Here is a 27,342-nt window from a genome sequence, read left to right on the forward strand (position 1 = left end):
GCCACTTAAACATTTATAGAGGGATTTCATTCAATTGTCATTTTCAATGCATGTTTTCTGGTTGTATAAAAGCTTTCCCATGCAAGACAGCTGATGTTATAACAGATTATTATGCCACAGTGTATTTCACCAGGTAAAGAAAGCTTTTTATTGTTCACTGACTGAATATAATCAATCAACCCCTTCACAGTCTAGAACACGAAGATTGGATCTTCTGAGAACATCAGAGAAAGACTGCCCTTGCCATCCACACCACAGCAAAACTTTGGGACCTTGAACCTTGGGTTCATAATCTCGCAACTGACAAGATCCCTTCCACATTCTTGGAACTGTACACCCATTGGAACTCTTAAGCTAAAGCTAACCAGAGGAGTTTCTCTTCAGAAAAAGATGGCATCCTTGATGTGAACAGCTTTTTCCCAAGACTACAGATCAAGACTTCTCTACCATCATGATACACTTATCTTTGATTTTTTCCCTTGGTTATGCCTCTATGAACAATAAAAGTTGAAAGGGGGTCTGTTGTGTGCATTCATGGGGTGTAGTTTTATTTGTGAAGGATTTCGCAGCCAGCCTTATACATGGATAACCTTATACCTCGATAGATGGAAGGTGAAGGCCCAATGTAGATGAGAAATTTTAATGGTGCATATGTTGCCTCATAGTCAGTCAAAAACAGAGCGTTGGCTCACTCCTCATTTTTTTTTTTTTTTGAGACAAAGTCTCATTCTTCTCACCCAGGCTGGAGTGCAATGGCACAATCTTGGCTCACAGTAACTTCCACCTCCTGGGTTCAAGCAATTCTCCTGCCTCAGCCTCCCGAGTAGCTGGGATTACAGGCGCCTGCCACTACACCCGGCTAATTTTTGTATTTTTAGTAGAGACGGAGTTTCACCATGTTGGCCAGGCTGGTCTCGAACTCCTGACCTCAGGTGATCGACCCGCCTCGGCCTCCCAAAGTGCTGGGATTACAGGCATGAGCCACTGTGACTGGCTGTCTCACTGCTTTTAACCTACATCATGGGTTAAAGAGAACATTGCCTGGAGGCAATGTTCTCTTCTAGAAGGGCATCATTTATTAGGTCGTTTTTTTCCATTGTTTGGAGAAAAAGAGGCAAGGATTAGAAATGTATCCCTCATGATAGGCTCCATAGCAGATTCTACTGTAAGGGCTATGGATACGCAAGATACTTTAAATTCTCTTGTGAAAGTTATGCTAAGTAATAGAATTTCTCTAGATTACTTACTGGCTAAACACAGAAATATCCGTTCAGCTGCTGGCCCTTGTGGCCCATGGAAAAATACATCACATCCAGTATATTATAGGGATTCAATTGTAAGATATTAATGAAGAGACTGTTAAGTGAGTAGAATTTTTAGCTCATTCTTTGATCCATTTGATTTTAGGTGGTTTGGTTTATGGGGACCCTGGGTAAGACACATACTCCAAACTCGTGATATTATCCTCCCCAATAATAGTAGTGTATAGTACTAATAGTAATAATAACAGTAATAATAGTAACGGTAACTAACAGTAATAATAGTAGTCTCCTTGGTGCGCTGTATTCTTTCAAAGTTTTTAAATGTTTGTATGCGGCCGTCTCTAGAATTTCCAATGGTCTCTCTTCAAATGGAAAGACAAGAGCTGAAAGAATGTGTGACCATGAGGGCACCATAACCTATGAATGACTGGAAACCAAAAATGATTGTGACTGAGGGTGGTGCTAAGACCCTAAGTTTTGGTCACACTCTCACCTAAATGAGAACCTGACAAAAAAGGGAAATTTTTAAACAAAATTATAGGAGGCCATTGTTTTGGACGGAGCTTATGCACTAGGTCCGAAAAGACAAGACCAAACCAAAATGGAGTCACTCGTGCTAAATATGACATAATCAAAGTAAGACTTTAAGGAAACTCCTAGATCCTAGAACAAACCAGGTTTTGTTTTTTCTCTTGTAAACAGGACATTCCAGCATAAGGAGGTACTCTCTACTGTAACCCTTAAAAAAATAACCTGAAGCGCTCCCAGCTTGCAAAAACCCACTGTTCTTCTGTTTCCCAGTGGGTGTCAAGACTGAATAAGTACTTTTATGATGGCAATAATGACATCAGTGACTTGAGTCAATTTTGAGAGGATGACCATAAGGGGGGAATTGTTAATTCAAGTTTAGCCTGAAGCTGCCTCTTACATATTTTAAGTTCAGCCTAAAGATTTTTCTGTACATAGTGAACTATAGCCTAAATGGAAGTGTAAACAGACTCTAGTCTACTCATGCCAATCACTAAGTTTTGGCCAATCCAATGTGGCCAACTGTTTGAACCATGTTCAAATAAACACTGAGCTATAACCAATCCAGCTGTTTCTGTATGTCACTTCCGTTTTCTGTCCATAAATCTTCCACCACGTGGCTGTGCTGGAGTCTCTGAGTCTACTCTGTGTCTGGAGGCTGCCCAATTTGTGAATCATGCTTTGCTCAATTAAACTCTTTTAAATTTTATTCAGCTGAAGTTTTTCTTTTGACAGTCTGTTTTGCTCATATGTTTACAATATTGGTTTATAATTTTTTTCTTTTACTGTCCTCTAGTTTTTGAATCAGAGTTATGTTAGCCTAACCAAATAAGTGAACTATTTCCCTTCTCTTTCTAGTTCTGAGAATAATTGGTGTAAAACTGGAATTATTTCTTCCTTGAATGTGTGGCAGAATATATTTGAAAAGACATTTGGGCCTGCTGTTTCCTTTATGGAAATATTTTAAAATATTGATTAAATATCTTTAAAGGTTATAGTATTACTCAGGTTTTCTATTTATTTTTCACTATTTTTTATTAAATCCTATTTTTCTAGGCATCTGTTCATATTATATTAATTTTCAAATCAATTGACTTAAACTGATTTTTAAAAAAATCTCTGCTGCATTTGCAATTATATCTTCAATTTGTTCACCAAATTTTGTTTGGCAGTTTAACAACTTTAATATTTTTTCTCTAAAAAAACAACTTTTGACTTATTTGATGTTGTAATTTATTTTATTTCATGTATTTTATGTTTGCTTTCTATTTCATTAATTTCCCCCGGGACCTGTTTTACATGTATGTGCTATAAATATCACTTAGGTAATTTTTACAGTTGATGTAAAATATCTGAGAATCTTAAATCCTTACTCAAAATATTCACATTTCATTGTGTTCTCTGATATGTTTGGACTTATTTCTGTCATTTTATTTTATGCTTTCTGTTTTTCTTGCCTGCTTTATTTTTTCTTGCAAAGATTATTTTGCATTAATATTGCCCTCCTATCATTACATTTTTTCCTTCTATTTGTTTGAAAGTTATACAGTATCTTAAATATTTTTTATGGGTTATGCTAGAAATTATAATGTTTCATAGATAACTCTGTGAACCTAAATTTAATAAATGTATTTGTCCTTTTTTTCTAGAGTGCTATAGGTACAAATAACCTATCTAGACTTCTAAGCTATAGTTTTTTAATTCAGTTCTATTTTTTAATACCCATAAGTTTTTTGTTATTACTTTTCTTTTTTTTTTTTTTTTTTTGAGACAAAATTTCACTCTTGTTGCCCAGGCTGGAGTGCAGTGGTGCAATCTCGGCTCACTGCAAACTCCGCCTCCCAGGTTCAAGCAATTCTCCTGCCTCAGCCGCCCCAGTAGCTGGGATTACAGGCATGTGCCACCATGCCTGGCTAATTTTGTATTTTTAGTAGTGGTGGGGATTCTTCATGTTGGTCAGGCTGGTCTTGAACCCCCGACCTTACTATTTTTATATGTTGCTTTAGATTTAACAATATCCATATTTTTTTAAATTCACCACTTCCTCTTGCATTACAAACCTATGTCCTGGGATCATATTCCTTCTTCATAAAGTATATTTCTTATAAATTATATTAAATGGCTTTTGGTGGTAAACACTCAGGCTTTATATTGTTTTTCTTATTGTTTACAAATATCTTTTGTTGTATATATGATTTTAGGTTGACAGTTATTTTTTTCCCAATACTTTAAAGAAATGTTTGCATTGTTTCCTAGTTTTCATGCAGTTAAGAAATCAGCTGTCATTCAAATTTTGATTTGTTGTAGATAATCTGTCTTTTTCTTCTGGCTGCTTATAAAACCATTTACTGGCTGGGTGTGGTGGCTCAAGCCTGTAATCCTAGCCCTTTGGGTGTCCGAGCCATGAGAATCACTTGAGTTCAGGAGTTTGAGACCAGCCTGGGAAACATAGTAATACCTCATCTCTATAAAAATAGAAATTTAAATTAAATTATAAAATAAAACCCTTAACTTGTTATTTGTATTTTGGAATCCATGCTATGTTATGTCTAGGTGAAGATTGTTAAAAATATATATATCTTGCTAGGAATTTTCTGTCCTCTAAATTTAAACATTATTCTTTAATCAGTTATGGAAAATTACTAATATCCTCTCAAATGTTACCATTTTTCAATTTTCTGCATTATCACTTTCCAGATCCCCAGGCAGAGGTTTGTTACATCATTTTATATACTTTTCCTGCATCACTTAATCTCTCTTCCAGAATTACTATTGTTGCTGTTTTAAATTCTGGGTTATTTTTCGAAATTGAATTTCATATTTCCTTATTATTTTTCAGATATGTTTAATCAGATATTTAAGATTTTATTGAAGTAATACACATATTCAAGGAAAATACCAATTATTCATTTCAATAAATTATCCCATCCAGTGGCGTTTTTTTAAATAGACCTTATTTTTTAGAGCAGTTTTAGGTTCACAACAAACTTGAGCACAAGGTACAGAGATTTCCCATATACTCTCTATGCCTACATATGCACAGCCTCCCCCATTGTCAATATCCCCCACCAGAGTAGTACATTTGTTATGTTAGATGAACCTACATTGAAACATAATGATCATTGAAAGTTCATAGTTCCTTTGGCATTCATTCTTGGTGTTGTGCATTCTATGGATTTTTACAGATATGTCATGATATATATCCACCATTATAGTATCATAACAAAATAGTTTCTCTGCCCTAAAAATTCTCTGTGCCTCGGGTGGGAATATTGATAATGGGGAAGACTAAGCATGCTTAGGGGTAGGGAGTATAAGGAAAATCTCTGTACCTTCCTCTTACTTTTGCTGTGAACTTAAAATTGTTCTAAAATAAAGTCTATTAAAAAAAAAAAATCTCTGTGCCGTGCCTATTGATCCCTGGAAGCCACTGATCTTTTTACTGCCTCCATAGTTTCACCTTTTCCAGAATGTCACATAGTAATAAGAAATATAATCTAACAATATGAGGCCTTTCAGATTGGCTTGTTTCACTTAGTAATATGCATTTAATGTTCTATGTCTTTTCATGGCTTGATAGCTCATGTCTTTTGCATGCTGAACAATATTCCATTGTCTTGCCATCCAAAGTTTATTTATCCATTCTCCTACTGAAAGACATCTTGGTTGCTTCCAAGTTTTGGCAAGAATGAATAAAGCTTCTATAAACACTTGTGTGCTGGGTTTTGTATGATCAAGATTTTCAATTTGTTCAGGTAAATGCCAAGGAGTACAATTGCTGAATTGTATGGCAAGAATGTTTTGTTTTGTCGGTCGTGTGCAGTGGCTTATGCCTGTAATCACAGCACTTTGGGAGGCTGAGGTGGGCGGATCACCTGAGGCCAGGAGTTCGAGACCAGCCTGGCCAACATAGCAAAACCCTGTCTCTACTAAAAATACCAAAAACTAGCTGGGTGTGGTGGTGCATGCCTGTAGTCCCAGCTACTCAGAAAGCTGAGGCACAAGAATTGCTTGAACCTGGGAGGTGGAGGTTGCAGTGAGCTGAGATCATGCCACTGTACTCCAGCCTGGGTGACAGAGTGAGACTCTGATTCAAAAAAAAAAAAAAAAAGTTTTCTCTAAAAAAGAAAACCTGGGTATTTCCCTTCCTCCAGGTTTGTTAAGCTCTAATAAAACCCCAGTAGTTTAAGCTTGGTAAATAGTTTGTCGCTAAGTTAGGCCTTGTTACGAAGAATAGAATTTTCTGGTGTATTTCAAAGTCGTTTCCGTTTCTTTCCTCCTGATAGATGCATGAGAGGACTTTTCTTCACTAGTCACTACGACAGCCTAGCTGAGTTTCTGGAGGTAAAACTCACAAAAGTGTGGGGATATCCGATGACTTTTATCTCTCAGTCTTGTCCACATTGAACCTCTAGCAATTGATTACAGTTCATGCATCCCTACACTGGCATTGGCTCCAAAGGGTATTTCTGCTGGAGAGTTGATGTGATGGCTCGTGGTGGGGTGGAGGAGTGTGTTCTGCTTCTGCAAATTATAGTTCTCTGTATTCACTTGTCTGCCCTTCCAATTGGGGTAGTGGCTTGCCCTGTGATATATGACTTCTCTGACAGACCTAAGAAGAGTTTATTTTTCAGTTTCTTCAGCTTTTTACTTGTTGTTCAGAGGAGAGACAACTTCCAAGCTTCTGCATGGTGGACTGGAGCCTGGAAGCCTGGAGTTCTCTCCATCTAGTGAATTTTAAGTTTCACATATATTTTTTATTTCTGTAATTTCTATTTGTTCCTTTTAAAACTTTTCCTGCTCATTTCTTATTGCATTTTTATTGCCTTATTATTTTGTTAGACATCATAAGCATGCTAATTTTGCTTTCAAATTTTAACGTTTTGGAAAATCTGAAATATTTATGGATCTACCTCTATTTACTTAATCTAGTATCCTTGCTCATGTACTCTTGTCATCTTACATCTTAAAGAAAACATCTCATTGCAAACCTATGGTTACTGGAACTTGCTTTGTGAGGATTTTCGAGACTTTGATAGAGTGTATATTCCTACAGAGATGATTTGCTTCTAACCTCTGCCAGCAACGCAGATTCCTTTCACATTTGAGCCCCCTTAATTTCTTTCCTTGGTGTTCTTTTGGGTCATGTAGATACTGTAATTTCAGACCTACAATTACTATATAATGACTGACTGATATTCATAAAGTTTCAGAGAGTTCCTCAACTGCTCCATCTTTCCACCTCACATACCCAGAGCTGAAATTACGATAGACAAGATTCTCTGCTGAATTCTTTCCTGAGGCAGTTTTATTCTAGTTTATCATTTCACAGAGGATGTAGCACATTAGGGCTTCTAGACTTATGGCTGAGTGCCCAATAGAACACTCCAAATATCTTTTCTTTTGTCTCTCATGTGGCTTTTGAAATTACAATTCTGTGTTGCTGGAGATAGGCAGATGCCACATGGCAGCTGCTGCTGGATTTAAAGCCCGCTTTCCTCTCAGATTCATAATGCTACTTCATTTTTGGCCTTTGAGAATTAATTTTCTTCATTTTCTGTTAGATATATAGTTTTGATATAGACTAAAATATCGTTTTAAAAATATTTTGTACACCAATTTTAGATCTATTATAGTGACAATGTTTTTCAGATATATAGTGGCATATTTAACTTGAAAGGAACACTTGAAAATTTAATTTTGAGCTTGGGTATTTAATTTTTATATAGTAAAGAATAAATCATTCTATAAAGCAGGTATTTAAACAGAGTAACTCCCTATTTACCAATAGTTTTAGAGGTATTTTGGGTTTCCTTCTCCTTAACTCTCTATGTGCTTAAGTGATTGCTTTTCTCCAACACACACACAGACACACAAACACAAGCACATGTGAATACATAATTTTTTTTCTCACTGATTAAAAGTACTTCTATTACTAGAACTGAATAGACTTGACTTTTTGACCTGCATTGGTATTGAAGAGTTGGCTTTCATATCCTAAAATCCCTAGTGCAAAATTTAGATACTTACTGAAAAAGTTATGTATTAAGTACACATTTGATGTGTTTAACTGTGGAACTAAGAATAGTTTGTTGTACACAGTAAAAAACAATATATTTGGAATATTATTATGCCTCCAACATTTATATAAATTAAGTGGATAGTTTAAAATATAGAAATGTAATATTTCGGGTTTTTTTGGCCTTGATTAGTTTGTTGATTGTAGAATTTGGTGTACGTGAGAGGAAACCTGTGGATATTTATTAAGAAGCAATAATACAAGATAGCAGCATTTAAGAGGGATAGGGATGTTTTAACCCTGATTAATGTAGAAGTAATCAGTACAATTTTTGTGGAAATACAATTGAAAAACAGCAGAAACTTTCCTTAAAGTCCATTAAGTATTCTTTAATACACGTGATAAAGAATTATCAAAGAACATTTTAAAATATATTATATTTTTAGAAATTATTTTCAAGGCAGGCAAGTTTAGTGACATCTCATTATGAAAAATCTGTATTTTGTACATATTTTTAGAAAAACGTAGGCATTCGCCTATGTCAATTTCTCTTCTATTTCCTGGCATTGGAAGACTTTGCTTCCTCGCCCTCTCAAATTTATACGGGGCAGGATGACTTGCCTTGGCCAGTAAAATGTGCACAGGAATGAGTTATGTCACTTCCAGGCAGAAATGTTTAGTTGCTTGTGCTCTCTCTCCCCTATCAAATGATGCTCATAGGAATGTAGGATGATACCCAACTACCATGAGATGGGTACAACCCAGAATTCTGAACCAACACAGCATAGCCACCCTGGGAGTTACCCAGATCTGCACCTTTGCCTGGGAAATAATTATGCTTTTGTCGTGTAAGAGCACAATTATTTGAAGTTGTTTGTAACTGCAGCATAATCTAGACCACCCTGGCCAATACTAAGTAGTAAAGCATGAAGTACTTTAAACAAATATAAAAAGAAAAATGGAGAAATGTAGACAAATTGAGAACAAATGAGGTAAAGTATTTTATACTGAAGCATTACACAAGTCTTAAAATGCACCAAATTTCAGATAAAATTAGTTTATTTTTTAGAGTGCTTATTAAAGCAAGTTGAAATCTAGTTCATTCCATTTGCTTTTTGCTATATTGTGATATTTCATTCTGAGATGAGTTCTAAGCACATGGATTAAGTATTTTTATGCTAGTATTCTTTGTTAAGCACAATAATTATTTATTGAATTTAATTATTCTGAACTGTCACTATATATCATATTCTTTCCAGCCTGGAGTTAACATTGGAACAAACCTCAAATGAAATTTTGGAGGGCGTGTGTGGGAAACAATATGATTTTGTAATTATGTACAGGTGGAGTAGACGTTTATTTTCACTTTGTTTTATTTGTTTTATGTTTTGCTTGTTTGCCTACTTGGCATTTAATTCTCTTGTTCATGTTGGGAACTTCTTCACCCTCAGTGTCTTGCTGGGAGAGATTTATTTGCAGGAGTAGTACAGTGCTGGCTGGAACTTCCAGTGACAAACAGCAGGACAACATGGTTCCTGTTGTTAGAAGTCAGCTATTGTTTCCTACTATTTTGGCCTCCCCTCCATCTGCCACCTATTCTTCAAGCCTGCTTCTCTAGCCATGCAAATGGCTTTTGAAGCCTATTCTGTGAATAAATTCCACTTCTTAGTCAATTTCAGTTTTTTAACTAAGCACACTTACTAATAAAAGACAGCACTCGGAATTTCTTTCAGTTTCTATGTTGACAAAATATTGAGATTTTTTTCACTTTCATGCAGAACAAATAATGCTTTGGCTTTTACAGTTATGTGTCTCATTTCACGTGTGTTATGTTTCCCTTATTTAACCACTTATTTTGTCATACATTACTATGCTCTGTTGGGACACAGGAATGGCATATTATATCACATATAATATATAATAATACATAATATGTAATTATAATGTGGGTAAGGGAGGCACGTGTGGCAATTTGGAGAAAAATTCTATATGTGCGTGTTAATATGTGTGTTTGGGGAGGTCATTACATGTAGCACCTTCAGTATTAACATGATATGGTAAATTCTTTATTAAATGGATCTCCGTTTAAAGTGAGAAAATGATCTTTAACCTCACACAAATCTCTAAGGACATAGCTACCCTTAGGAGAAACCCTAAGACCTCACTGGGAGCAGATTTGATTCAGTTATCAGTCTATTTGTAAAACCTGATAAAAATCAGTGAAGAAAATATTAATAGTCCCTAGAAAGATAACATTGAAAGAGTAGAACTATTGATGCTTCGTATTAATTGGAGTTCTGATTCCATGCTGTGAGGAGAGAAAAGAAGTAGGAAATGTAAAATTGTAGTAAAATCTAGTTCTTCAGTTTAATTCAACAAATATGTTTTGGTTGCCTACTAAGTATAAGCTACTGTTCTGAGTGCTATGGTAATCAAAAAGAGGAGTGATTCCTGCCCTTGAGCAGTGTATTATTCAATTGAATAAGTGCTTGAGCCCTATGTTTGCCAAGTACTAGTTAGTGGCAATACCAATATATACGAGAAAAGATCTCATCTCTCAAAGAGCATACAGACTTCAAGGTGAAATAAATACATAAGCCAAGATCTATAATATAAAGTGATGATATTATCCTAGACATGTCATAGTTATGGGGACATCTTTAACTGCTAGATATAATTACTATACAATAACAATAGGATCAATAAAATAATCTCTTTTCAGCTGCCAAAGGGAACATTGGATATAGATGCTGCTTCTTTTCCCAGGCACACACTTACTTCCTAGCTCATTCTTTCCTTCATTCATACACGTGTTCATTTAAGACTATGTGTTAAAGGCCCACTAAATATCTTTTTGTTGGGAGTAAAATGATGAACAAGATAGACAAGCTGGAGTTTACAGACATTTTCAGGTTCTTAACTGTGCTTTTTTTGACTTAAAGTGTATTCTATGATACACCTTCTACTTGTACTGTCTCTGTGCACCACTGTTATTTTTACACCTAGACTTACAATGCATTTTGTACATCATTTCTATCCTTGTAACTGGTAAACTCCATTTCATCCATCAAATCTTAGCACTAAGAGAAACCATTTCTAATGATTCATTGTGCCCTGCAAATTTCATTCACAGCACTTTAGACATTCAATTGTATACATGTGGATTATTTTTTATTCCCTTCCACGTTCCCCTTTTGCTCATCATATCCTCTCTACCTAGCAAAACAATAGCTTTCATGTAAGTATGCAAATAATCTTTGTTCAGAAAACGAAGGCAATAGACAGTCATAATACATGCTACGCTACAGGGTCCTGTGGATTCACATAGATGGTCACCTAACCCAGCCTTCAGAGATCAATGATGTATCACATGAGAAGTAAGTAGTGAATCAGGCAGGTAAAGCCAGTGGAGTGGGGGAGGAGTGGAAATGAATGTGTGTTCCAGGTAAAGGAAACAACATGCAGAAAGGCCAGGAAGTGAGATACTTGGAATTTTATGGGACTCCACAGAACATACCACATTCAGTTACCCCCAGGGATGTACTTTGGGCACATACTCAGGTTCGAGGGGTGGGATGGTGAGCTCACATGCCCATGATAGAGCCCACATTCATCTTAGCACAGTGTAGAAACAAATGTCCTAGGTCAGTCCCAGCCAAGTTGCTGTGGCATCTCCCTGCAATGGTTGCTTCTGCTTTCTCTGATCTTCTCACTCAATAAAATTGGGAAAAGACAAATATCTGCAGCTATGAAATTGCTAGCAAAGGTGCAAACCTGGCTAGTCCTCTGCCTCGTGAAAGAGCCTAAGATTCTTGCCACTTTTCTCCAGGATAACATGATGATTAAACTATTATAGATCCTCTCCCTCAGCACTGCACTTGCTCTCTCAGGCAGGCATCAATGCCCAATTTAGGCAGCCCATACACATGAATGATGGTGTTTCTTGGTCTCTATCTCCTTTTCTTTTGTTGGAAATTCTGGGATTTATTTTCCATTTAATTCCTTTCATGTATCTATATATCTTGTATATCAAAATTTATAGTTCATATTTTAATAGTGGCTTTTCATTTTCAATTTTATTTCTAAATGGAAGTATTGAACACATAGTAATTATAGTGTGATTTTTGTTTGGTCAGGCATCTTAAATCTTCCTGTCAACTTATTGACCATAATAAATATCCATGCTACAAGTCAGCAAGCCTGTAATTGACTCAGAGTTTTCAGTGATTTCCCAGTGAAGGATAAGCAGGAGGGTTTTTAGTGCAAGTAGCCAAATTCTTTACCTATTGGCATCTTCACCTGGCATTCTGAAGCTTACCAATGTCTTCTATATGCATGTTGAGTTTTCTCTTTTCTTCTACACAAAGGAAGGCAGGGTTGAGTGACTAAATGAGTAGTTAGAAGATCTGTTTTAAAATATTATGCATGCTGTAATCTTTGCCAGAGGGTGTGTGCCAGGATCCACAGTTCTCTTACCTGCAGAAGGAGGTAAGGAAATAATCCTTCTCCCATGTGCCTCACAAAAATTAAATGAGAAGTTCTAACACATAGTAGGTATGTAACTAACTTGTTGCCTTCTTTATCTTATTATTAATATTTGGACTAATCCACATATAAAATTTACCAATATGGGCATTCATTTTGTCAAAATTAAAAAATAATTCATCATAAAATATATTTCCAGAATTTCACACTGTGGTTATGGAGTTCCTCAGGCTCATAAGTAGAAGGTTCATTGTTTAAAAATAGACTCAGTCTCAATTTCTCTGGAATAAGGTTCTGGTACTTGGGATGTTATTTTTTTTTTTACCCTCCCACTTTTTTTGGGCACTGTTTTCCATGATTCATTTCCACGGCTTTAAAGACCAAATATTGATAGACAGAATCTTTATTTCTGTACCAGTTTTAACCTTATATTTCTTTAAGCCTGATCCTGGTTGGTAAATACACATGGTAGTGAAAAGGTACATTCTCCTGAGAAAAAGAACCTCATTGTGTGTAGTTATTATTTTTCAGTTAATAACAAATAGAAAAGTGATTTGCATTTAGAAGACCTTTGTTTTAGACCCATCGTCCTTCTTAACCATCTCTAAAGCCACAGACACATTCCTACCCTCTCTGAAATTCAGTTTCTTTCTCTGTATACTTAGCACTCATGCAATTGTTTTTAACAAAGTAGTGTATATCAGAACTTTTTGACTTAGAAATTACTACATAAATGTTAGTGTCTATTATTATGAAAGTAAGAATTGGCCTATGTTGTTAAATAAAATGAAAGTAGAAAAAGACTGAATTAGTCTTTTGTTTGATTGGAATATTGTTCTGATCAGAATTGGAAAGCAAGTCCAGTGAATAACTTATTACCAATTTTGCATTTTCTGAATTTTCTATTTTTATTTTGTTTTAATAGAACCAATATATTGTATTTATCAGGGACAAGGTCAATTGTAAGAGCTCTGTAAGGCTAATTCAATTTATGACCAGTGCCTTCAATCTCTATTTCTTTTTGGCTTGTTTACCCTGGAATACCAGTATTTTTAGGTGTACTTTCAACCCTCAGGATTTTCCACCCTGGCACTGTAGCTGAAATAATATCCTTATTTTCCTCCTTAGGTGAGCCAAAAATTAACCTTCCTATTTGGTAACTGAGAGCTGATTCATTCAACTAGTCTGTTGAATGGGCTTTGTCAAGGTGTTAAGACAGGCTCATCCTAGAAATAGAGGAAGAATAGTATTAGGTGCAGAAGGTAAGTCCTTTGTGAGGGTGGATGTGGTTAATATTGGTAAAGATTATTCAGATTCATGGAGAATGTGAGGAGATCTAGAATTTCTAAAGATAGAATTGTATTTGAATACAATTTGATATTCTGAGTATTTGATGGTTAACGTCTTACTTGTGAAGATGGAAAAAAAATATTTTACCAGTGGAAAGTGTGAGAGAATATTGTTGAAACCACAACATCATTGAGAAGATGCTTTACTAGGCCTGTCTCAGGGGTGGAAGCTGAACTGCTAGGCTTTTAATGTGATGTAAACTCTTTTCCTTGAGTCCAGGTGAATGCTTTGCTTGTTATACTAGAAAAAAGAAGAGAAAACTTGTGAAATGTGGGAGTGCAGCTAGTAAGATAAGAAAATGGGGAACTTCTACGTGATGCCTTTGGTCCTTCCCTTGCTTGCTGAATCACGTTACTAAATTCACAAAATGTTTGAAGTTGAAGTTTTTGGGGTTAAGACATAGATCTTGCACTTAGTCTAATGTTGGTGATCTGAGGCATCATGTCCCCACCCACATGAAAACATGAGTTAGAACCATGAGGAAGTTAGTGGCTGAGAACTCACAAAAATCACAAGCCAAGCTCTTGACCTTTCCATGGAAGGAAGACCAACTAATTAGAAGGCAAGCTAAGTTTAACCAGGCCATAGGGAGCCAGTGGACTCCTGGATAGCATCTAAACAACAATAGTAATAGTTATTTCTGCCTGCAGGTTGCAAGGTTCTATCTATTTTTTTGAAGACAAGAAACTGGAGACCTAAGTGTGTGACATGTTTTAATTCACAACACTGCACTTCTGGTCCAGAAATACAATGAAGGTAAACATAATCCATTCATGTACTTTTTCCAATAAGTGAGGAGAGTCCTGCAGATGAAGTGAGCTGATCCTATCCTGACTGGCTTATCAGTTCTGGGACTTTCTCAAAAGGTAAAGTGATCCAGGGTGGTCCTCAACCCTCATTCCAAATTGGAACTAATGTTTTTGATAACCCGCTGTTGTTCCTAAAACACTATATCTCACATCTTTATCCTTTGGGCACCCTTATTTGTCCGTCACTGCCCCTCTCTCAGGCCCTTTGTCTTCTGCAGTTCCCCTTCCTGGTTCAACCCAACCTGCTTTCCTTTCTCCTCCAAGTCTTTCCCTTCATAAGTCCCTCTTTTGCAGTGAACCGATGTTCCTGAATCCTAAAACTACCCTGAATACTTCTACTTTCTGCCTTAACCAACTCGTCTCCTCTGTTATACTTCTTGGTTTGCTGCAACCTGGCTTCTACCCCAGTCTACTGGAAGCATTCTTACAGGAATGATTGCATTTGCAGTAGAAACTAACAATAATTCTATGAGTTAGGTACCACTATTCTCATCTTATCATGGAGATAATAATAGAACGGCATTCACAGGGTCTGTGTGAGCTTCCAATAGTATGCACTTAGTTTTCAATTGACACTTGCTACTACTCTTTTTGTTATTTTTGAGACAGAGTCTCGCTCTGTCACCCAGGCTGGAGTGTAGTGGTGTGATCATAGCTTACTGCAACCTTGGACTCTAGGGCTCAAGTGATCCTCCCGCCTCAGCCTCCAGAGGAGTTTGGACTACAGGCGTGCATCACCATGCCCAACTAATTTTTTTTATGTTTTTATAGAGATGGGGTATCACTGTGTTTCCTAGGCTGTTCTAGAACTCCTGGGCTCAAGCAATCCTCCTGCCTCAGCTGCTCAAAATACTGGGATTATAGCCATGAGCCATGGCACTCAGCCTGTTGCTACTATTCTTATTACTATCATGTTGTTGTGTGTTTTATTTTTTTACTTTTTCCTTCTTTGGAAATGCTCTTTTTCCTTATTTCTGGAGTAAGTTTATTTTTGGATTTTCATTCTTCTTATCTGGACACTTCCTCTGTTTCCCTTATAGCTCTTCTTCCTTTACCATTCCTTGGAAATTTAATGTGTTTTGGAGCTCTTCCTGGGCCAAAGGCCATAGAAGAAATATCTTGTTCTTTCACCATTTCTACTATTATCTACTTGTTAGTTATTCTCAACGCTTTACCTCCAGATGATAACTTCACTGAGTTCCAGAATCATTCATGTAATCACTATTTCTCTATTTTTCCCATCTCAGTGAATGGAAACACTTGCCAGTTGCCCAGGTCAAAAACTGGATATCAGTAATGACTCTCCATCATATTTAATCAATCAATAAGAAAAGAAAGAATAAAAAACATTGAGATCAGATTGCAAAAGGCCTTGAATACAGGGAATAAACTTTAGAAGTAGAGGACTAGAGATATGTGTAGCTGAGTTTCAGTCCTGGTTTAGTCTCTCACTGTTTAAGCTTAGACAACACAAACAAGAGAGAAAGAGAGAGGAACTGTCCTGAGCTGCAGTCAGTTTTCTGATTGACAGATCTGGGCAAATAGCATTGTTACGAAGATTGAAGAAAATATACTGCAGGCACTTGAAACACAAAAGCTATTATTGTAACTTAATCTGTAGGTGATAGTTCCTGCTATCTGCAATTGTATTTCTATATTTATTGGAAAGTTAGGGACTATTGAACTAAAGGTGCATAGAAACAGATATTCCTTCTTCCCTGAGAGTATATAGAGACCTGCCTTGGGACTCTCTATGTCTATAGTTTAATCAGGAATTTAGTATAAATGAAGACACTCTTAACTGGAGTAAGTGGCCCTGTGACTCCTGAGACATTCTCAGAGGTACTTAAGGATTTATGGAGATGCTAAACCTGCAATTTCTGCTTTAAGCCACATCTGGCCCAGCTGTGTTTCCAAACAGGGTGCTAGAGCCCTGTTAAACTCTAACTCGGAGCAACTCCTATTAACGGTAATTAAGCTCTTTACCACTTTAATAAACCCAGAAAATATACTTTGAAAAGTCTTCACAAGCCTATTTATTTTATTTTTAAGAATGAAAACTCAGCTCCTTATTTGCTTTCCTTTTAGAGAGAGTCTATATATTATATTACAGTTGCATTTTTTAATCTTTTCTATAAAAAAATACAAATCATATGAGCCAAGAAATTAAAACAGTTTGAAGCTGGAAGAAAGTAAATCTTCAAACGTTTTTGGGAATAGTATGACTTAGTCTAATATTGCCTCTAAAGTTTTGTAATGAATCACTTTTCCATTGTCCTGGAGGACGGAATTTTGCCTGACTTCTTTTCAAGAGTATTCTGGAATTAGTAACCTAACTACTAACTCATTTTTTGTCTCTTTGAGATATTTCTCCTGACAGTCTATATTTTCTTTTCTGAATTTCATATCTGGCCCTATTCCCTTGAACCAAACAAAATGACTAATTTCTTCCCCATTTTAACTTTTTTTGTAACATGTGACCTGTTATTCTACTCCCAGTTTGTTCTACCTTAACCAAACTGTCCACATTTAGGGGCTTGAATCTTCCTTTATTTCCTTCATTGTTTTATTCTTGATTGTGTTACTGGTACTACTGATAACTACAGTGTAAAAAGCACAGAGTTTTCCAAGTTTGAAAATTAATTTGGTAGCTATTGTTGCCAAGGAAACTACTTTTACTGTATATCAGTTTTATTTAGCACATAGAGTCCACTATGAGATAGATTTTAAAATAATCACAGCCAAATTTCTTTGTCTCTCTATTATTTTTTTTCTCTCTGTAATTCAGAAAATTGGGCCTCAGTTCCAAGAAGAAGCTGAGGAAAATAATAACTTCCCTGAGCACCAACTTTAAATATACACATTCTTTATGAAATACCAATGGTAAACTGAGACAGTCGCTGGTGAGATTCCTAAAATAGGAGCTGGGGAACCCATATTTAACACTGGATTACTGAATGAGCCTGTAAGGATTTAAGCTTTGCAATATTATTTATGTTTTATTTTACAATATGGTCTGTCTCAAAAAACTGTACTCCATAAAGGTAACCCATTATTTGGCATAAAAGCAGAACAGTTTTCCCCATAAATACATGCTCCCTGTTACTAAATTTTAGGAAATGTTAAATGATTATGAAAATGCTATGTAATTATATATTTGCATATTTATATTTATACACTACACTCATTAATTTAAAATTTACCATGCTTAGTTTTAAATTAGTTCAGTTAACTGACCAGATGGTAACAATGCTATTTCTGTCAAATCCTTAGGAGAATACTTGATACATCTAAGAAGATATATCAAACACGTGAAAAGAATAGATAGTTGTTGAGTGCGGTGTCTTCTCATGAAACAAATCACTATTTTCAGCCTTTAGCAGCCCAGATTTTTACTGTATCTGCCTCAAATAGCCAGAGGCAGGCAGGATTAAAAACAAATGAGATCAGCCTTCTTCAGTTATCACTAAACATGAGTAGCTGTTCACCATGGGCAGGTGGCTACTTGCAAAGCCAAAATCCCATTCTGCCATCCTCATCACATCTCCCTCCCTTTATTATTCCTGTTAATAGGCTTGCATGAATAGTCAGGCAGGGGGGATATTTTTGCTCACAGCATCTATTTGTTTTTGCACAGATGACTATTTAGATAAACCAGCAGGTCCTTGTTAAAACTGTGAAGGAGTTGATATTTATCTATTTTCTTCCTGCTTTGACTCACCTGTGGCACACCCACCCACCCTCTTCTGACTACCTTCTGCCAATCCATTCCCCCTAATAAAACAAGAACATTTACACTTTGATCGTCATACCTTCACACCATACAATTACTCCCAAGGTATTCGCCTTAATTTAAATGTTTACTTTTCAGTACCAGAAAAATTTCACTTCCCTAGCTGCTTTGTCACTGGTACTTTCACATCTGTTTATCAGTGAGATGATGAGGAAATAGTTTATCTCCATTTAAAAAAGATAATACCTCTAAAAATATTTTTCAGAAGCTAGCAAACTGTAACCACTCAAGTGAATATTTCTTCCTTTCTCCGGCTTTCCCTTTCCTCAGAAACTCAAACATCTAAGTATTTGGGTAGTTTGTGGGAAAATCCACCCTCTAATTGTTTTTGCCTTGGTTTCTTTTTTTATTTATTTTTTTGAGACAAAGTCCCGCTCTGTTGCCCAGGCTGCCGTGCAACGGTGCGACCTCTGCTCTCTGCAACCTCCGCCTCCTGGGTTCAAGCAATTCTCTTGTCTCTGCCTCCCAAAGTGCTGGGATTTCAGGCGTGAGCCACCGCGCCCGGCCATTTTTGCCTTGGTTTCTTAGAAAACTGTACAGGAGCGAGTAATGTTCTCTGAGCCTCTCCCTACTCCTGACCCAGAAACTACTTCCCAGGAAATGATAAACCTCAGATGTGACTGTTTACAGCCCCTTTCCCAGGAGCTGATGGATACACAGGAATATATCTTAGCATCTAGTCTCAGAGTATATTTTGACTGGGCCTTGCCTTTCTGTTGTCTCTTTAAATCCGTATACTCTTATATGCACCTACTCACTATTTTTTTTTTCTCATTTTTCTGTGCCAGACAACTAGCAGCATTTAATCAGTAGGACCTTGCTTCAGGTACTGTGCTGACACTGGCAGTTATAAGGACAAAAAAGAAAATTTGGTCCCACCCCCATGAAATTGACAGTATAATGGAAGACAGACACATAAGTAGGTATTTAAAATGTCTTATACAATGATAGGAATAAATTCAGAGAGCTATGGGAGCTGACTTGATATGAGTCATGGAACATCAGTTAAAGCTAGCAAGAAAAGGGGGCAGAGAATTGAGGGGCATGGTCGGGAGGATCCTGAAGAGTGAAACAGCACATACAACTGCCTAGGAGGGGTGGGTCAGTGGGCAAATTGGCAGGAGTTGGAGGTATTTCACTATGGCTAGGCCTTTGCATTTTACCATGAGAGAATGTCAATGTGAGGATGGTAATGATGATTAATTACTAATGTTCAAAGTAATTGCAGGTGCTAGAAAAAAACTTTAATCTAGAATAGTTATACAAAAGTAATACTAAATATGAATATTTATAATAACTTTTATACTTTGTATCTAATTAGAATAGATCATGTGTGTTGAGAATCATACTTCTAGATCTAAAAGGGACCTTGTGGATCAACTAAGCCACTTACTCAGTTTACAGATAAACAAAATGAGGGTCAATAGTAATAAGTGACAATTTCAAGGTTGGCCTGCTAAAAGCAGAATGAGGATACTGGATTATTTAACATGTACACTATCAACTTAGTTGTAGTATAATTTTACTATAATCATAAACTCTATTTACATTTCAATAAATGGTATTATTCATGGGGCACATTTGCTTGTTCACCTTCAATTACTCCTATACTTCAATTGAAGTTTTCAGGGCTTTGGTTACAAAATAATGATCAGTCATAGAGCCTATTTTATGTTATTCCTATTCTAGTTTTCTATATAGGAATTTGGATAACTAAAATACTTCCACTAAGTTTTCAGAGAATATGTGGACCATGACTTATCAAAATAAATCTGTATATATATAGAATAGAGAGAATCCACATAACGCAATTCTGAAATTAATCCATTCATTGGAGGGCTTTGTAAAGATAAAAGCTAGTGTTTGCATTATTTAAGCATTATCATCGTTGGCAAATGTATTATAGTGTGCTCCAAACAGGACTCACCCTAATAGACAATGAGATAAACCATTCATTGAAGCAGTAAAGATAGTACTGCACTAGAGAGAACAAATGGAAATCTCAAGAGAAACCGAATGGGTATTACACAGGCCGATACCACAGTTTAATCCTCCCCTGTTCAATCACCAAATGCAAATGGAAAGTTGTTTTAAGGCAAAATTTAATCTCTTTTGCATCTCTTCTCCAAAGCCTTGTGTTAGACAGATATCTCACCGCAGAGCTGACATCCAAACAGTTTCAGGAGAATGCAAATCTAGCAGTAGAATGAAACCAAAGAATTCTGAAATTTGATTATTATTTCCTCCATTGTCATATTTCAGATTTCAATTTCCTGAATCGAGGAAGCAAGACAGCACAATTCTCAATATCATCATTAGTGGAGAAAGTTACATAACTCCTGAAATGTCTTTTCCTCAGTAGAAGTATATTGAAAATCTAGAGAGAGAGGAACACAGGACCTGAGTTACAGAATAACAGAATATCAGGTTTCTATCCTTGACTAGCCACATACCACATTGTTCAGTCTCAAACTATATGTACACACACAAAAAAAGAAGACAAGAGTAACACAATGCTTCTTTGTTAGATGGGACATTACCCTAAGTCCCAATTAAGTTTCCCAAAAGCTAGTCTGGACCGTGTGGAAACCCCTTTTTGCTTTGGTAGAGATGCTTTTTACCTAAAACCAAATTTTTTCAAGTGGAGTACTTTGTATTTCTTTTAAGCTCACTCTGAATCTCAACTCTTCACATTCCAACTGTGAGGAAAAGCTGGCCTAGAAAGAAAAAAAACTAGTAGCAAGAGAGAACTGCAAAGAAGTGCAAAGGAGCTGGGACAGATGCTAGGACTTTTCTCAAGGATGACCTCTTTGTAAGGCACTGGAGTGCTACCCTGCTGGAGAGGAAAGCATTCAGAGAGCCAGAAAGAAACAATTGTCTTCACACAGGCTTCGTTATACCTGTAGTACTTTGGTCAATAAAATGTTCTTGGCATCTAACCATGATTATCCTCAGGGCAAGAAGCAGGAAGATCCTCAATCTCTCTCCCTTAAGGACTACTGGAGTACAAGAAGTGATCAGCAAGATACCAATTAGTGGTTATCAAAATCTTCTGCCATCAACTTTGTTTTACCATAAGCTAAGTTTGCATAAGATCTCTAGCACTGGCTAGCATCTGGTGTGGGGGCCTGTGGATCACTCTTCCACCTACTTACTTCTGGAATTAGAAGCATAGGTTCACAGTATGTTGCAGTTGGAAGGGACCCCGGAAGGTAGTCTAATTTATTAAATGTTTGAATCCCTTTCACTCCATTCTGGCAAGGTGGTTATCATTACTCCTTGAATACCTCATGAAGAGTGAATGAAGGATGGAAAGATGGAAGGAAAAGAACATTGATTAATAGATACTATGTAGCAAGCTGTGTGCCAAGAAGTTGTACATATTTTACCGTTTAAAATTTACATCAACTTTGTGGATTATTTTATTTAATAAGCTTCAACAGATAAGAAGAAAAGTTCAACTTGCCAAGAGGTCCAAGTATAAGTAGTCATTCTAAGATTTGTTATCCAGTCTTTCTGGACTCCAAATGTCATTTTTCACACAGCAACTTTTACATTTTTAATCTGAGGAACACTGTTTACTTGGCATGTTTAAGGTATTGTTGAAAAAGGATAATGAAGCAATTTTGATAAACACTGAGATGAACACATTAGAATACCATGTATATATATTTTAAATCACAGTATTTATTAGGTAAGTGTTCTCTGTGTTTCTATTTAACATTTGTTGACTGTTTATGAAGGCACTGTTCTAAGGGTTTTAAGAGTGTTATTTCATTTACTATTCACTATAGTTTTATCATTAGGTTATGTCATCACAGGCACAGGGGTTGATTAACTTGCCTGGGGTCACCCTGTTGGTAAATGGTAAAGCCATGATGTTTAACCTAGGGTTACTCAGTAGTGTAAACTTTTAGCCACTACACTATACTGACCCCCTGGATGGTATTCTCTGTTTCCTTAGCTAAATGTACAACAAATATGAGGACTACTATTCCCTATGTCAGCTCCAGTGCCCAAAGTAATGCCAGAGAAAATCTTGAAGGATAGAAAATACCAATATATTCAATAGTATCCACATAGGATAGCAGACACTGTGTGATAGATACTTATTATTTAATATTTTATCAAGTGGCTGACCATTTTTAACATATGTTCATAGTTATATTTGCGGAAGAGAAAATTATTGTGATAAAAATTAAAAGGAGAATGCTTAATGTAACGATTATTTAAGGAAGCAAGTATTTTACTAGTCAACTATTCTTTTTGCTATGATTAAGAACTTAATTTTAATAAAAATGGAGGCAAGTAATATTTAATTGGAACTTCTAAAAGATTATTTTAAATTTTGAGTAGAAATGTGATACAAGTATTTTATAAAGTTAAAAAAATTCTACAATACAAAGGCAACTGCTTCAAATCTACTTTTATTTAAAATATAATTAATAATTATTATAGCAACTATTTGTTGAGCTCTTACTAGTTTCAAAGCACAGTGAAGTTGCTTTCAGAAAATCTCTATAAAGTTGCTATTTTATCCCTGTCTTGCTGATGAGGAAACAGGCCAATAAGTTGTTTGTTTTGTTTTTTTAAATAAGTATGAGGGAGAGCTGGGAATCAAGTTCAGATCTCTTTGAGAGAGCACTTAAGTTTGTCTACTGAAGGATAATTGATGACCTAATTGGGAGTGGAAAGTGCTAAATTTAGTTCTAAATGAAGTGTGTTTGTGGTTCATGTGAAGCTTGCTGGTGGAGATCTTTAGTGGGCACTTGAAACGTGAATCTGGATTTAGGAGATTGTTTGATGAGTGCTTAGCATATAAATGGTGATATCAACCATGAGTTCAATTGTAAGAAGCAGGAGAAGTGTGAGAGCAGAAATGAAGATCAGACTCTAAGAAGAATGAACTCATTGAATTGTATGCTTTCATATAGAACAATTGATGAATAATACTATGTACAGATAGTGTGCAACCAAAGAGAAACTGGTTATAATATGCAATTCATGTTACATAAATATGTTACATAATTCTTTTATTCATAATAAAATATGCTCAGGAAAGAAAACATATGGGGTTTTAACTTTCACACCCAGTAAGTCTTCAGTAAAATAATAAAAAGATAAAAGCTCAATATCTTTAATTCATTTTCAGTAAACCATATATAATCAAAGTAAAAACGTAGGTGTAGTTACATCAACCATGAATAGGAAACATAACTTAAAATTTCCAACCAACGTCGGCGTGAGATAACCAAAAGAAAGAGGAACTCATTTTACAATATTTTTAGTTTTCAATGCAAATCATAAAACAACAGCAGATCCCTTGCTCGAGTCTAGCCTAATCACAACACAATGGCCACAATGCTTCTTTTAAAATTTAAGTCAGATTTTCTTCCTCCTCTTCTTCTCAAATCCCTTAGTGGCTTTTCTGGCTATATCCAAAGTCCTTACATCTACCTATCAGGCCCCACGTAATTGGCTTTCCCATTACTTCTCTGCCTTCTTCCCTTTCTCTCCTTCTTCTTCAATATTCTCCAGCTACAGTGCTGAGTTTGCTGTTGTCTCGAAAATGCCACGTGGGTTTTTGCCTGAGTGCCTTTCCCCTAGCTGCTCTAACTGGCTGAATTATCTTCCCCAGGTATCTGCTTGTCTACACCTCCTGCACATCTTCAAGGCTTTGCTCACATGTCAGTTTTTTAAAAAGTCAGGGTAAGACTTATTTAAAAAGACCCAAACCACCACTACAAGTTGCCCCTTCTGTCTGTCTTCAGCCTTCATCCCCTTACCTTACTCAACTTTCTTTTGTACCATTAATATATTTAATATACTATATAATTTATCTGTAGTATTTTAGCAGATTTAAGAATCAACAATTTTAAGACATTTTTATTTAATGTACAACTAAGGAAGAAAAAAAACTGCCTATGAAACCATGATATTCCATCAATGTTTAGATAAACCTAGATTCTATAGATGTTAAAATGTGAAAAAAAATTCATCTAGGACTTAATGAAATGCATATTTATTATGTCTCATTTTTTTCTCCATTTCCCTATGCCAGAAGTCCATAATGGCAAAGATCTTTGTTGTTTTTTTTAATCCACTAATATATACCCCAGATGCTTAGAATAATGCTTGGCAAGTAATAGGTTCTCAATACATATTTGTTAAATGAGTTATTATTTAGAGAGAAGTCACCTTGGACTAAGTAAAGATCAAATAAGAGGAAGAATAGATGTCACCCAGAAAGTATAAGCTGGTAGCAAAGAGGCTTAAAGATATTTCTTTTGGATGAATCATCTCATGACTTTAGATAATTGCCTTACAAAGTTGAGGATGAGCACAGTTGTAGTAGTATATGAAAATGGTAAATCATGCTATCTACATTAGTTTCTACATTAGTTATCTATTGCTACATAACAAGTTGCCCCAAAACTTAGCAACTTAATACACATTTCTTACCACATACTTTTGTGGGTTATGAATCTGGGCCTCGCTAATAATATGGCAACTTGCTATATCGAAACATGCAAACCAAGAAAATAGTAGAGAGAATCTCTTGACAAGATGAAAGTCACAATCTTTTGTAATCTAATTATGGAAACATCATTCCATCACTTTTGTTGTAGTCTATGGGTTAGAAACAATTACTAAATTCAGCTTACATTCAAAGAGACAGATTATACAAGGTCATAAACAGCAGGAGATGGGGATCATTGAGATCCATCTTAGAAGTCTGCCTACAACATTAGGTAAAGACATCCAAATTACATGTACAGGAAGGAGGGTGTGTTTGCCTATGGGAGTTCTAGGAAGATGCTTTAGTCGACACATCCTAGAGTACATATTGAAAGATGTTCTAAGTGGGCCTCTTCTCCCTCACTTTCCATTGTTAGTGGTGAGTTTCTGATATTAATCCCTCTCTGACCATAGTTGATTGAATGATGGGCAGATACCTGACTCAAACCAGGCTGGTTAAATTCTGGCCAATAGATTTTGAATTCAGACTAACAAACTCAGTATTGCTCTAAAAGGTGCCATAAACTTGGGAATTGTGACTTGATCATCCTCTGTCACATGGAATGAGAAGCCAGAAAAGAAAAAGATTTGCAGAAAGGAAAAGACAAAAATGTTTAGAGAAACCTAGAGACAAAAAAAGTGTCTAATGGATTTCCTATTCACATTTTTAGCCATTTCTGTAATAAGTTTTCGTGAGATCCTTCTATTTTGTTACACATTTCCACTTTCTTTTAAACTAAAGCAATCTCAAGTTGGTTTTGTAACTCGCAACTAGAGTTCATACTAATTATCTCTTTAGAAAGGCCTTCAAGATGCCTTTGTTACCATCCCTGTGAATATGACACACTGTGGTGCCATTCTCTGACAAAGGCATAGGAAAATCTTGAAGAGAAAAGAAGGCCTCGAGCCTTCAGTCTAAATTGCAGCACAATTTAAATTCTCAGCAAAGTGGTTATTTTGTTTCTTTACTTCACTCTTTATAAGATTTTGAAAGAGAGCATGTCAAGCAGGAATAGGTTAATAGGTTTTTAAGACCCCCTGTGGAATTAAATAGGCAGGAGTCTGAATGGTGGAATTGCTTCAAGGCACAACTAAAGCATAATGGCTTCTGTCTAATCATCTCTTATGCATGCAATACATTTGTTTACTCAAAACTGGAAACAAAAGAAAAATAATATAATATATGGTTCTTAAAAATTGGCTTAAACTAACAAAATAATATTTGTAGGGTTGAATGCAAACTTTATCTGTAACCATGATTCTGTAAAGGTTTTTCAGATTTTCTGCACTGCAGGAAAAAAAAATCACAGAATGTTCTAGGAATCTGAAAATACTTAGACTGTAAAAGAATGAGTAATACATGAAGTGTTGTCTGCATTGCCATTTCCATTTGAATTGTTTAATCAGCCTCTAATCTTTTTCCAAAACACTCTAAATACCAAGTCACCTCTCTAACCAATATTGAGCCAAAAACTGAGTTTGGAGCCATTGTACCAAAGTGTCAACTCTGTTTATTTTCTTTCTTTTATGTGTGTGGCTCATATTTTATGCTCAGTTGCTCTTATGAATACTAGGTGCCTATCTCTACGTGCAGCGATCTTCCATATCTTTGGCCAGTGACGTCCAAGACAATGATAGCTGCATAGCACTGATTTGCTTTGCTATTGTTGACTCAGAAGAGATCTTGTCAAAAAGGTCAGATTACATGCCAAGACAAAATAAAATACTGAGAAAGGGAATTTTTAAAAAAGAACACTTAGAACTCAGTGAGGTATGTTAGAGAACTTTTCCCATCGTTCATATTCCCATTTAGGACAAAAGGGTTGTCCTTGGTGAAAGGGGTCAACTAAGCCAAGAGCTGAAGTTTCAATGAACAGATCTTGTATTTACTGTGTGTTCCTGAGCGAGTTACTTCAGGAAAAAGGTTTTTGTGGGAAAAAAAATCTCTGGGCTTAATTCACTGATGATTGACATAATCACATTTGTGGAAGAAATTGACCATCTGTAAGTGGCATCCGCTGGGATGCGTAGGTGTGTGTGGGTTGCCCACAGGCCTCATGGGCAAGTTTCTGCCGAGCTGTCTTCAGCTCAGAGGCTAATTAAAGATGAGAAACTGCCATATTGAAATAGAGCCATGGAAAGATCAGAAAATATTATTAGCTTCATCATAAATCAAAATTGTTATGGAACATAGCAATATTACTTTAACACAATAATATCTGGAAGCATATAATGAATTTCTGTAAATTCGCAATTTTCTATCAACTTCCAGTGCTACCACCTTAGACTAGTTTCTGGTGATTCCACATATATATCACTACAGACATCCTAGTGGTTATACCTACCTTTAATTTCTGGTGTTTCTAGTGCATTTTGCAGGATTCTACCAGATTATTCCACATTTATGAGAGCTATTTCTCAATTGAGGATCACCATTTACTTTCAAAGAATAACAGCATCATACACAAGGGCTCACCTTTGTATTAAACTCCTCTTCCTCTCCTCCCTGTTCACTTCCTTTTTCTTCACTGTTTATCTTTCCCACTCCTTTTCCTCTTTCCTCTTCTCTCCTCCATT

The sequence above is a fragment of the Pongo abelii genome, chromosome 3, assembly GCF_028885655.2.
Source record: "Pongo abelii isolate AG06213 chromosome 3, NHGRI_mPonAbe1-v2.0_pri, whole genome shotgun sequence".
In the NCBI taxonomy this organism is placed as follows: domain Eukaryota; kingdom Metazoa; phylum Chordata; class Mammalia; order Primates; family Hominidae; genus Pongo; species Pongo abelii.